Consider the following 10,172-nt stretch of genomic DNA (forward strand, 5'->3'; position numbering starts at 1 on the left):
AGATGATGGATAGGAAGGTGGGAGAGGAGAAGCCAGAGAAGCCATAGCAACCTGAAGCAGCCAGAGGACCTGAAGAAGAAGTATAAAAACCTGTGAAAATGACTGTTTCTTCCAGTAATGGAGGGGAAAATTCCAGTTGCAGCACTGAGAAATGATTAGCTGAAGAAGAAGCTGCAGAACAGCCAACAAAGCTTACAAAGATTTCCAAGTTTGGGTTTGCCATAGGTAGTCAGATGACAAAGAAAGCCTCAGCCATATCCATCAAACATGGATCACCTAAAACTAAAGAAACTCTTCCAACTCTTGCTCCAAAAACCCTTTCAGCAGTAGCAGCTTTTAATGAAGATGAAGATAGTGAACCAGAGGAAATGCCTCCAGGATCAAAGATGAGGATGAAGAATATTGGAAGGGCTAAATCAACATCAGCAGGACCAAAATCCTTGAATAGAGGAAAGCATGGATTTCTTAATAACCAGAAGCTATGGGAGCAAAATATAAAGTCTTATCTTGGAAATGTCCATGACCAAAACAATGAAATGATATGTTTTTAAATTGGGGTGTGGGGTGGGTGTAAAGTTAAAAGGAACAGTTTCCTATTTAAAGAATGGCATAAGACTATCTTTGGAGCTGCACCCCACCCTTTTTTTTTTTAAGACTGAGTGGTACACTAATAAATGAGAGTTTGAAGTTAGATGTAATTTATGTTTTATACACAGATTTCAAGACATTTGCTAATTTTGTAGTTTCATGTAGTTCCCAGAGATTACATAAACTAAAAAAATAATGAAATGGTACCTTTCTAAGAATTGCATACTTTTTAGACACAACTATTAGCATATTAAGAGGGAAGCAAAAAGTTATTGTCTAAACTGCAAGCAATTACTCTAACTTAACTCCCTTATTAACCTAAACTTTCTGACTCACAGGAACAGCCTTATAAACAGGGAGTATTTTATTGGGAGGAAAATGTTACTGGAGTATTGACTGAATATGAATTAGATAAAATTAAAATATTGCTTTTTTCCTAATGGGCATTTGTTTTGTTTCAAATCAAACTAGGTATTGCATTACTATCAGTGGATACAGAGGCACTTAGCTCTTTAAAAGAAAACTTAAAAAAAATTTAAATATATTTTTATTGATTTCAGAGAGAAAGGGAGAGGAGAGAGAGATAGAAACATCAATGATTAGAGAGAATCATTAATCGGCTGCCTCCTGCATGCCCCCTACTGGGGATCGAACCCACAACCCAGGCATGTGCCCTTGACCGGAATTGAACCTGGGACCTTTCGGTCTGCAGGCTGATGCTCTATCCACTGAGCAAAACTGGCTAGGGCAAGAAAACGTGTTTGTTTGTTTGTTTTAATTTTGTGTAAACTATTAGTATTTGATATAGCCCACTTCACCTTAGCAGGTCTTATCTGCCTTCATTAGTCTTCAAAGAACAACTGTTTGCTACCAAAGTAAATTAGTATTTTTAATGTGTTTCTCTTGGATTTTGTTATTAGCTTAGTTCCTCTAAGCATTTCCACTAGACTTGAGGGAAGTCATAGGAAGCTGTTTCTTTTAAAATACAAACCACCACCAAAAATTTTAAATGTATATACTTAAATATTTGGCTGTTTTTATTTTTTAAAAGGTAACAGACAGCAACAAAGCAACATTGTGTGAAGATAGAAAATGAGAAAGATGCACTTTCTGTAACTTTGACATAACATTTAAGTTACTAACTTGTGAATTCCATTTTGATTTGTACTTAACTACAGGAATCCTTATTTAATACAATGAAATGGTTTATTTTCAGTGTATGCATATTAACTAATGACCTCAAAAGCACATTTTAAATATTGAAAATAGAAGGAAAGAAAATGTATCTTTAAACATTTTATGAAATCTTTGACCACATATACTTCATTACAGTATGTGTTGTAGGGTTGTTTTGTTTTTGTATTTTTGCATTATATATGAATTGTTTTTTAATGTGACAATTAATAGATCAAGGAAAAATGCATTATAATGATTTCCTTGAAAACTTCTACAATGTTAAATTTGCAGGCAGGTTCAGACTGTTTTAATGGTGGTAACTAATCACTCAGCTCTGTTAAAAGCAGTAACTTCAAAGAAGCAGCCTATATATATTCTTAACGCTTTGTTAACTTCATTTATTAGAGTAAGTTCCAAGTAAAATAATGGAAATGTATATAGAACTATTAGTTCTTACTTACTTGATTTAATGATATCAAGATACATGAATTTAACTTGCTTTAATGTAGGCAAACTTTTCATTTTTGTCCACTTTACTGTTTATGTTAAAATAACATCCCTCTCCTGCATATTCTTTTCTTAACTCAAGTGAAATATTAACCTATGGTCAGGATGGGAGAGAGAAGCGACTGAGATGAACGTCTTTACTAAAATACCAATAAATGTGTAAAAAATATATATTTTTATTGATTTCAGAGAGTAAGGGAGAGGGAGAGGGAGATAGAAATATCAATGATGAGAGAGAATCATTGGTTGCTTGCCTCCTGCACACCCCACATTGGGGATCGAGGTCACAACCCAGGCATATGTCCTGACCAGGAATTGAACCACGACCTCCTGGTTCATAGGTCAATGCTCAACCACTGAGCCATGCCAGCCAGGTGATTTCTTTTTTTTTTTCTTTACAAGAGAGATTATTAACCATAGCATAGAGAAGTTTCCTTATTGGCAGAAGGTTGCACAAAACCTGGACTAGAGAGCAGATTTTTGTGGATGACCTGCTGCTCTCCCATACTGCTGGCAGTATTGGGATAAACGCTCATATATGATTCAATCCTGTCTCTGCTTAATTGGCTCAAGTAGTGACAGGCAGCACAGACCCACTGATTGTCCGGTTACATATTCTAGTGACCATGAAGGGACGTAAGCGAGAGACTCCTCTAGGGATCCCGCTTGCTGCCTGGACTGGGGGTTCCTGGGGCTGAGGCCTGGACCCTTATTTGCAGCTAATTTTCCTGTTTTGAGTTCCAGCAGCAGCCTCAGCAATCCCTGTCATCTCACCTGAGACCTAAGTTGAATCAAGCATTTTTGTAGGAGGAATCAAGCGTGTTTGTATGGCACGAGAAGCACTTGCTGTCTTTCGTCTGGGCCTCCTTGTGAGGAAGCATGTACTCTGTATGGCAGTACTGTGTATGGCATGGGAGGCATTTTACTGCCTCTCGTCTGGATGAGCCTGATCAGCTCTGGGTGGCAAGGGACCTCCAGTGGTCCTTGCCTGGTCTCCGAGCCCTTAGTCTGATCCATTCTGGGATGAGACACATTGCTCTGCTTTGGTCAGTTTTAAATGCAGCGCATCCTGAGGTTTCTGTGGCTGGACAGACAAGGAGCATGGTGTGAAACTCTTGTCTGTGGTTACGCACGCCTGTAAATATTGTACATAGTGTCTCTGTTGATTGTTGTTTTGTGTCTTTGTTTGGTTTAATTTGTTTAAAGATGAGGCATATTTCACTTTGCTGGGGACCCTAGCTACTTGTGGCAGGCTGAACCTGTGGCAGAGATTGCAGGAACTTCCCAGCAGCTGCTGAGAATTCTTAATCTTGGGAACCCTTCCTGCTCTCCCTCTCAAGGTATTAGCTACTGGAAACTCAGAGCTAGTGCAAGTTCTTGTCTGTCTGTAATGAAACTTGATTACTGATTGATCTTCTTTGCTTGATTTCTTATGTTTGGGGGACTTTAGTTTGCTGGTCACTCTTTTATATATAGGGAATCCTCTGTCTCTGCTGTTTGGGCTTTGCGCCACTCAGAATCCATTTGCTGTGTTGCGTTAGTGTGAGATAAGATTCTAAGGCTAATGTCCCAGTCCACCCTTTTGTGAGTACTCATTTATTTACTGTAGGGGTTTTTCTGTTTCTGTTTTTTTTAAAGATTTCTTCTTATATACAAGATTTCATGTTATTACAGTCTACTCAGAAAAAAAATATGGGAAATAAAACCTTCTAAACCCCCAGGACTTTTTCCTAGGAGGAACAGATCTGTAGGAGTTCCTTCCAATAGGCTGCAGAAATAGCAGTGGGGGGCACTCTGTTCCCATTTTGTAAGGAAGAATACGCCCATGAGTTATCCCCATTATAAAATTTTCCAAGAAAATGCCTTGGGTAATAATAATTGGCTTTGAAATCTCAAAGTTGTTAAGGTAAAATAAATATAACTAAAATGAAGGGTATGTGCTAAAGCATTTTCAGTGATAATTATATATGCCTAAACATATTTTTCCAAAGTCTTTGGTAACCTAAAACTTTGGAGTTTGCTGGGTTAAATAGTAAAAATTATTAAATATCTAGATATTTTAAAATAACAGGATACTGAAATATTAATCTTAGTTTCCCTCGTATGGAAAATCTAGAGGATGGATTTGAATCTGGTAATACAGTGGTTCTCAACCTTCCTAATGCCGCAACCCTTTAATACAGTTCCTCATATTGTGGTGACCCCCAACCATAAAATTATTTTCGTTGCTACTTCATAACTGTAATTTTGCTACTGTTATGAATCGTAATGTAAATATCTGATATGCAGGATGTATTTAGGCGACCCCTGTGAAAGGGTCATTTGACCCCTAAAGGGGTCACGACCCACAGATTGAGAACCACTGTGTTAATGAATGTCTCATATTTTATTTGAAATATCTCTTAAAATGTTAATGTATTGCTAATCTGAGGAATGTTAATTACTTACATGCCACCTGAAAATTCAGGTTTCTAAGGGTTAAGAATTCTAACTAATTAGAAAGAAATTATGTTTTTGGTGTAATAGAAGGCCTGAGGGCATGGAGATGCATTTTGAAGGAAAAAGAAAGTGGGTTCTAAAGTTGGTTATTTCTGAAAGTTGTGAGGTTTCTGAAGAAGGTTTGTGAAAGTGTAGAATTTTGTAAAGAGAAATGTTGAAAGTAAATTATATAAATGACACAGGCCAGTAAGCCAGGACAAGTAGAATAGGGAAACTAAGATGGTTAAATGGCAATTTGGAGCTACTTAGTAAATCCCATCTTCCCTAAACCAAGGACACTTAAGAGTAAATGATTTGCATGTCGCCTCCCTAACCAAAGGGTAAATAGCTTATATCAATGTACTCAGGGAGACAGCAGAAATCCAATTAGTGTCATTTGCTGACCACACCCAAGGACAAATGAAGTTAGAGAATAAACCTCATTTTGGTTAGTCCTTTTCTAGTCTATTAAAAGGGAAAAGGTCTTTCCTGTTTTGGCCCAGGAAACAAAAGTTCTATAAGTTATTGAAATGGTTATATGTTATATTAATCAGGCACTTGATGGTTCCACAAAAAAGGCCATCTTAATCATGGGAACTGAATGTTGCTAACCTAATACACTTTTGTCACTTTGAATGCATAATAATAATGATATCTGATCTTTTGGTAAATTAAGTTTGACAACCTTCCCAGGGTTTGAATTTTAAGAAACTTTTTCTTGACCTAGAATTGGCTTTAGGTCATTCCAATAGGACCTGGAATGCCTCAAGGATTTGTTTCCTCTCCCATGAAGGAAAATTTTCTGCTTAAGATACATGGGAAGCTTTGTCAAATAATAATAATAACTATATTATGCTTTCATTTATAGCTCTAATTGTTATTTTGGAATATTGTGTTTTGCAGAAAAAGGACGATTCCATGTCATTTGCATCTATAAAAATAAAAGCATAATATGCTAATTAGACTGGACATCCTTCCAGACATCCTTCCTTCCAGACAAAGCTGCAGTGGGCGGGGGCTGCGGCAGAGGCTCCCAGGTGGGGGAGGCAGTGGGTGAGAGCTGGAGCCAAGGCCCTTGCAGGAATTTCGTGCATCGGGCCTCTAGTTACTCTATAAAGTATCTGGATTTATAGAGTACTGGTAGGAAAAATCAGGAGAAACAAAAATTTTATTATGGGGCTGAATGAATGGAAAATAATTATATAGTTTTTGTAACTTTTGTTGAAAGTATTGCTGATTCTTAATTTTTTTTGTTTTTCAGATATTAGGAAGCATTTTTAAAGCAATTTGGTAAATTATATATTATTTTCTGCTTAAGATACATGGGAAGCTTTGTCAAATAATAATAATAACTATATTATGCTTTCATTTATAGCTCTAATTGTTATTTTGGAATATTGTGTTTTGCAGAAAGGACAAGATTCCATGTCATTTGCATCTATAAAAATAAAAGCATAATATGCTAATTAGACTGGACATCCTTCCAGACATCCTTCCTTCCAGACAAAGCTGCAGTGGGCGGGGGCTGCGGCAGAGGCTCCCAGGTGGGGGAGGCAGTGGGTGAGAGCTGGAGCCAAGGCCCTTGCAGGAATTTCGTGCATCGGGCCTCTAGTTACTCTATAAAGTATCTGGATTTATAGAGTACTGGTAGGAAAAATCAGGAGAAACAAAAATTTTATTATGGGGCTGAATGAATGGAAAATAATTATATAGTTTTTGTAACTTTTGTTGAAAGTATTGCTGATTCTTAATTTTTTTTGTTTTTCAGATATTAGGAAGGCATTTTTAAGCAATTTGGTAAATTATATATTCTTCTGCCTACCTGCCCTCCAGAATTTGGCAATTCTTAATAAGTGGCAATACATTTCTTTGCATGAATTCAGTAAGACCTGTTTCCAGTTGTGGTTATGTTAACAAAGACTTTGACTGGGATGTCATGTCTGAGGAAGACATGTCTGGACACTGGATGTCACCAGGAAGCTTTAAGGAATGAAGCCAATAAGATCACCTTAGAGAAAGCCTGGTACCTTGCATGGTCACATGGTTCATGGCAGTCTTCCCAGGTAAGGAAATGAAGGTTGCTTTCCTGAGAGATGGCAAAGAAGGAACCTCAAGACATCATTGGGGATCTCAACTTGAGAAATTCACCCATATCTACAGGTATTTCAGGCAAACCTGATGGCAGCTAGGTGGCTCAGCTTCTTTGCCCTGCAGAGCTAATTAAAGTTTGATCATGAAATTACAGCAAAGCATATCTTTTTAAAATACTAGCTTATGTGATCAACTGTTGTTCTTATTGTGTTCATGCAAACAACCAGGTCAAATTGTTACTAGACATAATACAGTAAATAAATTGGTCTTAAGTTGGCTCTTTAATAAAAATGAGGGTGATTTTATGGAAAAAATTATATCTCAATAAATTATTACAACTGAAATGTTTTGTCCTTCCACCAGACCATTTGTCATAATTCTTGCTGTTCTAACTTTTGCCCACTAATACTAAATTTTATAACACAGTTTGTCTGCACCAGGTTACAAGCCCTACTTGCACTCAGGGAATACCGCCTCTAGATACCATCACCACCTCCTTCCGTGACCAGGCTCTGAAGGAAAAAATTTGTCCCTCCTCAGCAGGAAGCAGTTCCAGAAGAGACCCTGCACCCCTTTTCTCTGAAAGAATTCAGAGCCAAGATCCTTGAGGGGATGTGATAGGCAGTTAGACAGACATGAGCAGAGCAAGGACAATGGGCCAACTGGAAGAGAAATGGACAAGACCCTGAGACATGCTTCTCACCACTCCCAACTGCTCTGAAGCTGGCAGTGGAGAAACCTGTGTAAAACTGACCTTTACATCTTGCCTAGTAGGAGTTTGGACACCTATTGCTAATATATAGAATTATTCCATTCATTTTGGGAAGAAAGTCATATGCTGGGACCTTTATATGTTGGGACCCACTCTCTGGGAAAAGGATTCAGGGTTGTTTCCCCTAAAGGTTACTGCAGTAGTCCCTGTGGCAAATGTCTGACTTTTACAGGGTGTACTATTGTCTTTCAGTATTCAATAACTACAATATGAATTGTTCTGATAATTTCACCTTCCCTTATAGTAATGAACATACTAAGCTGCTAGCTGGTTGGTTTCTGATAATGTGGGGTAACTATTTATCCCTAACAGCATCGGGGGTGGGGGGAGCTGTTCCTTAGGATGACTGACTTTATGCCTCAGAAACATCACAGAGTCTGAACCAAAAGAGACCTTCTCAAGGCCGTGGCACCTGACTGCAATGAGGATCTCCACCTGTGGAGCCCTCCTGCATATATTGCTTTGACCATTTTTGTTATGCTGGTAATGGTAGGCTCCCTTAATGTAGAAGTGACCCAGCTGGCTTGTAGCATGGTAAAAGCCCTAATGCCACCTCCAGGGCTATACATGGGATAAATCAATAGCTGAGCCAGGTCAGGGAGTCAGGTCTAGAAAATTGGACAGCAATAGATTATTTGCTGTTGCAGCATAACCACGGTTGTAAGGAATTTAAAGGAATTCACTGTTTTAATCTTTCTAACAATTCTCAGTTGATAGAAAACATATCCAAGATCCTGCATTTGGTGTAGTCCATCCCTGGGAACTGCTTTCAAGGCAGAAGCAGATGCGGTCCAGCAGGATGAGACTTTTCATCTAAAACTAATCTCATAGATACAAGATGATAGAAATAGCAGCGGGGAAATGTTAGGGGCAAAAATAGAATATTGGGGACTAGCTATGGTTATGGGAAATATTAATCATGCTCTGTTAACCAGGATTGCCTTGTGTTGGTTAAAGAAAGGACATTCTGACCTGGCTGGGAGTTATATGTCCCCCAGGACCTGGGAGTCAACCTTGGACCTGGAGTCAATCTTGGAATGCGGTTCATTCTCATGCAAAGATTAACAACCTCGTTGCCCAAACAATGGAGTCCCACCCCAGCCTCCTACTTCCCCATGCCTGTAATCCCTACTCCCCTATATCTATAATCCATATTTCCCTTTGTCTTACCTTACATAAGCAGCTGGCTTATGGAGGGCTGCAGAGCAGATTTTTGTGGATGACCTGCTGCTCTCGCATACTGCCAGTAGTTTTAGAATAAATGCTAATATATGATTAAAAAACAATAACAACCTAGAGTAGAAGTGTAGGAATGTGGGTGTAAAGCAGCGGTTCTCAACCTGTGGGTTGCGACCCCTTTGGCGGTCAAATGACCCTTTCACAGGGGTCACCTAAGACCATCCTGCATATCAGATATTTACATTACGATTCATAACAGTAGCAACATTACAGTTATGACGTAGCAATGAAAATAATTTTATGGTTGGGTCACAACATGAGGAACTGTATTTAAAGGGCCAGAAGGTTGAGAACCACTGGTGTAAAGGGAAAAGTTGCCTGGAGGCCCAGCCCTGTGAGTGATTTTATTCAACTTGATACCAACCTCTCATAAATTGGAATGCCTGGTTGCGTTTCCTTATCTAGGAAATGGGGAAGAAATGTCTTAACCTACTTTGTGAGGTTGTTGCAAGGATTGAGGAAATAGTACATGCTCTAGCTCTTCGAAAAATCTTTAAATGTTGGACACACACACACACACACATACATACACACATACTCCATCAGTCATCAAGTCCCACCTGTATAATAATTACAAAATTCTGTCCCCTTTCTAGCTGCACTTTTCTGCCACAACCAGAGTTTATTTACAGCTTTTTCCTGGGCTACTGCACGTGCCTCCTAACCTATCTTTCTGCCTTGTCTCTCTCTTCTACAGTTTATTTTCCATTGTACTGCCAAATCAATCTTTCTAAATCCACTTTTAATCATGTCCTCCCTTGCTCTGAAATCTTCAATAGCTCCCTATTACCTATTAAATCAAGTCCAGATTCCTTGGCCTGGTATTCAGAAGTGTTTGTGATTACACTCCTACTAAGATTTCCATTCTCATCCTCCACTTCTCCCCTGTATTCCTTAGCACTCCATCCAGCCTGTAACATTTATCCTCTGCTAGTGCCCTATAGTTTCTTATAGCCTTTAGGATTTTGTCATTTTCTTATACTTACTATTTGTTTTCAAGCATTAAAATTCAGTATTCTGAGTATCAAATTTAAATGCCATTTTCTCTCATAAAGCTTTCTGTTATCTCCCTTGGGGGTATCTGTTTGGCAAGGATATTTTGAAGGGAACTCAAGCATTACATTGTGGTTGAGTGAGAAGATTTCTCAGCTCCCTTCCAATTCTATTCATTTTTCTCAGCAGTGCTTCTTGGATAAAATGTGAGGCATGAATACTCTTATTTTTATGAATCAAATAATGTTTCCCACCTCCTGTTCTTTCTACCATCTCCTCCCTCCTCCCACCTTGAGTTCTTGCTCTCTGGGTTCATACTGGCAGAGTA

The 10,172-nt window shown here is 38.6% G+C and overlaps 1 pseudogene; it reads left to right on the top strand.

Annotated features, from left to right (window-relative positions):
- The first annotated feature begins 2 nt into the window (after positions 1-2).
- On the top strand, positions 3-551 carry LOC102241187 (annotated as a pseudogene).
- Positions 552-10,172: the final 9,621 nt, after the last annotated feature.

This window comes from Myotis brandtii, unplaced genomic scaffold (genome assembly GCF_000412655.1).
Source record: "Myotis brandtii unplaced genomic scaffold, ASM41265v1 scaffold126, whole genome shotgun sequence".
Classification (NCBI taxonomy): domain Eukaryota; kingdom Metazoa; phylum Chordata; class Mammalia; order Chiroptera; family Vespertilionidae; genus Myotis; species Myotis brandtii.